The 5,596-nt window shown below is 49.5% G+C and overlaps 1 long non-coding RNA gene across 1 annotated transcript; it reads left to right on the top strand.

The window, feature by feature from the left end:
• Positions 1–1,304: 1,304 nt before the first annotated feature.
• On the top strand, positions 1,305–5,350 carry LOC147582978 (uncharacterized). Its single transcript, XR_015244205.1, has 2 exons — positions 1,305–1,676; positions 5,070–5,350. It is a non-coding gene; the product is annotated as an uncharacterized LOC147582978 (long non-coding RNA).
• The last annotated feature ends 246 nt before the right edge of the window (positions 5,351–5,596 follow it).

Below are 5,596 nucleotides of genomic sequence, written 5' to 3'. Positions count from 1 at the left end.
TTTTTGTTTTTGTTTTGCAAATGACATAAAGAATATAGAAATTAAATAAATAAGGGGCACCTGGGTGGCTCAGCTGGTTAAGTGTCTGCCTTTGACTCAGGTCATGGTTCACGAGTTCAAGCCCCACATCAGTCTTCTCAGCACAGAGGCCACTTCAGATCCTCCGTCCGTCTCTTTCTCCCCCTCCCCTGTTCTCTCTCTTCCAAAATCAATAATTAAACTTAAAAAAAAAAAAAAAAAGAAATTATATAAATTAAACAAAACTCCATTCCATTAAAAGGTGGGGGAGGGTCGCCTGGGTGGCTCAGCGGGTCAAGCCTCAGACTCTTGATTTTGGCTCCGGTCATGATCTCAAGGTTCCTGGGATCGAGCCCCATATTCCACTCTGCACTGACAGCACAGAGCCTGCTTGGGATTCTCTCTCTCCCACCCTCTCCCCCCACCTCTAAATAAATAAACATTTTTTTTTTAAGTGGGAAAAATAAAAGCCTTATTCACCCCACCACCATTTCCTTTCCTTGATCTCTTAGTGTACATACTATATTTATCATCTCTATTTTATTTTGGGGGGTAGGCAGGTGGTCCGTGTTGGCTTCCCTAAGTTCATCATTAGCTCCTGAAGGTTGAGGTAATGGATTATATTTTAAAACGCGTGTGTTGCTGTTGTTATTTGGTTGGTTTTTTCTTTTGTTTTGTTCTTTGTTTTTTTTTGTTTGTTTGTTTTTTGTGGGTTTTTTTTTTGTTTTGTTTTGTTTTTTGTTTTTTTTTTTTGTATTCCCAGCTCTTATCTCAATGATACAAACATGGTAGGACTACTTGGTAGTGTTGACTTGAAAATTTTTTAAGTAGAAACAGACACCTTTAAAAAAAAAAAAAGAAAAAAAGACTAGTCAAGTGCAGTAGTGAGAAGGGGGGAAAGAGTAGAACAAGGAGTTCGATCTGTAACTGACTGTGAACAATCAATTGAGATAACTCACTACCTTCGGACCAGCCGAGAGACCTGGTTTCTGCTTCCAGTATTTAAAGCCCAAGTATGTATTCATTTTTAGCTTGTGGTGATACTTCAGTTACTGTTTATAAACAACTATATTCACAGGACACAACTGTACGCATCCTCTAAGAACTCTTCAGTGCATCCATTTACCAGGAGATACCGCAAATGTATTTAACAACCGGAATCAGGAGCACTGCTGAGCATCCTGGGAAAGAGAATGCAAAATTAGCATCTCGCCACTAGGGCGTCTCTTTTCAAGTCCTGTTTGTCTGGAGTGGATCCAGGCGCAGCGTCTGGGCGAGCTGCCCAATCAGCGCTGACCTCCTTTGTTTATCGCGTGTGACCAGGGGGACCTGTGAGGTCCGGAGGCGACTCCAAGGCGGAGCACACGAAGTCCTGTGCTTCCCTGCCTCTGTGACCCCAGCAGAGCTCCGCACCCTGGAAGAGGCCGCCCTTCCATCTTGGCAGAGTTGCTCCCGTCGGAAGGGCAGAGATGCCTCCCCCGTCTGCCCAAGATCGTCGTCCTCCTCCTTAAACCCCGACTGATGGAAAACAGAAACCACTACAGGAACGGGAGGAGGAGGCATCTGAAACACCCCCAAACCTTGGATGCTGCTTAGGACTTCAGAATTCAAAAGGCAGAAGCCAAGATGACCAGGGGAAGCAAGCGGAACAGATTTCGGTAAAAGTGGCAGAGAGGCAAACCTCAGAAAGACCCAGAGTTCGCCCTCAGGGCAAAGAACAGCGAGAGGACAGCAGGGATGAACCTGGAGAAACAAGGATGGGAATATTCTGGAACAGGACGTAGAGGCCCCCAGAGCTCACAGCTCCGTTTTGCTCCCTAGGAAGGGCAGACCCAACTACAAGAGAGCAGACCGGAGGGAGTGGGGGGTGGGGGGAACAGGGCGGGCAGGAAGCTGCCCATCCCCCCCCCCCCTTGGCCAGAGAAAACGTGCCCCTGGGTACCCCAAGCTGATGTCAAAGGAGAATCGCTATCTGATTCCTTTTGGGGCCAAGCACAATGCCTGGCAGGTAGCAGGTGCTCAGTAAACGTGTTGTTGAGTGAATACGTGAGATTAAGGAAAATGAACAACCTCGGAAAACTAGACATAGGGAAATGTCTCCGTTTTCCGGAGGAGAAAAGTGAGAGTAAGAGTTTCATAAATTACCTTCTCTAAATTGCTGTCGCTTTCTGGCAACATTCTGGTATGGATTATGAAGGAGGGGGATATGACAGCGGGAGCCAGCTTGAAATTAACAAGGGAAAAAAACCAAACACCAAACAGAATAGTTACTTTCTGTTTTTTCAGTGTCACTGGTGTTTGCCTCCGTCGATTACATCCCTTCTTCTGCCTGTGTGTGGGTTGGGTCCAGTGGGCTGGAAGTGATTCAGCTGGATCACAACCTGGATCAGAGGCTGCTGAGGGGGATTGATGCCATCCTGGGAGAGGGGCGCTGGTGTCACGTGCCATGGTGTTGTTCGTTGGCCAGACCCGGTCTGAGCTGAAGATGGCCCTAGATTGATGGCACAATAGGTGATATGTTGTAAGAATCCAGAAGGCACTAGAGATCTACAGCTTGGGCTCAACTCACCTCACCTGGGTCCTAGATTTCACTATCCACTAGCTGTGTGTCTTTGGACAAGTTGTTTCCCCAGCTTGAGCCTCAGTTTCTCACCTAAAGTGGGCATAATCAGAGTATCCATTTTGTAGCAGGTTGGGGGGACTAAATGTGAGGCCATGTAGAGAGTTGTTCAGCCTGGCTCATTAAAGAGCCCTATAAGGAAGTTAGCTCTTGGGGCACCTGGGTGGCTCAGTCTATTAAGTGCCCGGCTCTTGACTTCAGCTCAGTTCATGTTCCCATCCCTCACTGGACTCTGTGCTGACAGTGCAGAGCCTGCTGGGGATTCTCCCTCTCCTCTTTCTCTGCCCTTGCCCCACTGGCTGCCCCAGGGGTGGCAGGCTGGGTCTAGAGCAGTAAGTGTAATACGATTCCAAGCCCAGCCTGGTCCCCAACACCCACCAACCTCCCTGCTCGCCCTCTCTCAAAATAAATAAATAAACTTAAAAAAAATATATTTTTTTTTCTTTAAAGTTAGCCCTCAAGGTTCAGAAACTTTTTCCCTGGCTCAACAGACACAGACTAACAAGAAACTAACAGATACAAACTAACAATATAATTGATACAAATCAACAGAGCTGAAGTTCCCCTTTTCAGTTAAGAATTTTTTTTTTTAATCTGAGCAGATGCCAGATAAGAGACTCTCACAGAGTAAAAATACAAATACCAGCTTAGTTACACAGAAGTTGGCTGTCGTCGTCCCTCTGAGATGCGCTCAGGTCAGGTGGCGCCCAGAGCCCAGGGGACAGTTTTTAAAAAGACAGCGGCAAACCAGAGTGTCCTCAGGGGAAGGTGACTGACGTAATGGTAATTTCCACTTCCTCCCACTCTGACTTCACAAAAATGCTTTCAACTTAAGGGCTCAAGGAGCCCCACGTGAGTTACCACACCACCCAGCAATTCCACACTTAGGTAGGGACCCCAAAGGCTTGCGAGCAGGCGCTCAAACAAATCCATGCACACGCATGTTCACAGCAGCATTTCTCACCGTAGCCCAAACCCGGAAATGCTCTGGAGTGTCCCGCAAAGCGTGAACGGGTCACCCAAAGGTGCTCTGTGCCTACAATGGAAAATCATTCGGCCATGAGAAGGGATGAAATACTGCTACGTGCAGCCACATGGATGAACCTTGAACACGCCATTGCTACGTGGAAGGAGCCACACGCACAAGGTCACCCTAGTGGATGATTCCAGCTGGGAGCTGTCCAGCATCAGTGACTCCACAGAGACAGAAGGCAGACCGGTGGTTGGTAGGGGTGATTGCCTAAAGGGCACCGGGTTCCCTTTGCAGGTGATTAACACCCGTTAGAACTAGATGGAGGTGGGCTGCACAGCGCTGTGATTGGACCAAATGCCACTGATATGTACAATTAAGATGGTGAATTTTATGTTCTGCGAATTCTTTTTAATATAATTTATTGTCCAGTTGGCTTCCATGCAACCCCCAGTGCTCATCCCAACAAGAGCCCTCCTCAATGCCCATCACCCATTTTCCCTCTCCCCACCCCCTGAAGTCTTTTTTTGTTTGTTTGTTTGTTTTTTCAATATATGAAATTTATTGTCAAATTGGTTTCCATACAACACCCAGTGCTCATCCCAAAAGGTGCCCTCCTCAATACCCATCACCCACCCACCCCTCCCTTCCACCCCCCATCAACCCTCAGTTTGTTCTCAGTTGTTTGTTTGTTTTGAGCGTGAGCAAGAGGGGGAGGGGCAGAGAGAGAGGGAGAGAGACAGAATCCCCAAGCAGGCTCTGTGCTCACAGCACAGAGCCTGACTCGGGGCTCGATCTCACCATGAGATCATGACCTGAGCCGAAACCAAGAGCCAGACGTTCCACCGGTCGAGCCACCCAGGAACGCTTGTCCTGTGAGTTCTACCTCAAGTTCTAAAAATATTTTCAACTAATCACACCCATTACATTTGGTCCTCGTGACAATCCGTGAAGGCGTAGGATTGGTGGTGTTTTTTCTAGTCGTATGGCTGAGACAAATGAGGCTGGGAGTAGTCTGGGGGTTCCCCATTAATAACCAGCTGGGTGGTGGCAGGCTGGGTCCGGAGCAGTGAGTGTAATACAATTCCAGGCCCAGCCTGGTCCCCAGCACCCACCAACCTCCCTGCTTCTCTGTCGCAGGCGTGTGGAGATGTGCCTGCTTCCCACCCTGCCTGCTGGCCCAGAGCCCTCCCCTGGAGGGCCACACATCCTGTGGCCAGACAGCCCTGCAGAAGGCCGAGGGGACTGTGGGGCCGTCCGTCAGTTCTGTCCTCCCTTGACCCTTCACCTTGTGGCCTGGTCAGCCCCACAGGGTGAGAAACACTGTGCGGTCAGGGCAGGCCCCTCCGTCCTTCGCAGGAGGCCCCATCCGTGGGCTGGACCAGGGAGGGCCCCCGCCTGTAGGGGCAGGTCCGTGTGGGTGACACAGAGATGCATCTCAATGTTATCTTACTTTTTTAGATGGCCAGCTGCCCTTGGCCTCCTCCTGTGTTACTTCCCTGGACTGCAAGGGAGTGAGGGAACAACAACAAAACTGGAAGGAATGACAGTTAAAATACTCTATGAGAAACTGGTGTAGACAGAAGTCTTTTTCTTACAACCCACCGGCATCCACCGGGACAGCTGGCTGGAAATCAAACGTCTCTCCTCTTAAGCCCCGTCCTGCCTTGGAATCGTGAAGATAAAGCCAACAGCAACAACAAAATGAGATAAAGAGACACCCCCCATGGGGCTTCCCTGGCCCCATGGGGGTCCGTCTGACTTTGGCACCCAGTTGACAGACCCTTTCGGGCCCAGTGGAGTGGCCCCCTGGGACAGGGCCCTGCATAGTCACACCAGGGATACTGGCTGTTTCCCTGGCTTGGGGGTTATAACAAAGCACCACAGGCTGGGGGAGGCTTAGACAACAAGGCACATACTTCTCACCGTTCTGGAAGCCAGAAGTCCAAGGTCAAGGTGCCCATGGGTTCCGTTCTCTGAGAGGACTC

This window comes from Puma concolor, chromosome A2 (genome assembly GCF_028749965.1).
Source record: "Puma concolor isolate L17-30 chromosome A2, mPumCon1.1.hap2, whole genome shotgun sequence".
NCBI classification, from domain to species: domain Eukaryota; kingdom Metazoa; phylum Chordata; class Mammalia; order Carnivora; family Felidae; genus Puma; species Puma concolor.
Note: the sequence above shows the minus strand (reverse complement) of the source record. Positions and strands in the feature narration are given on the sequence as shown.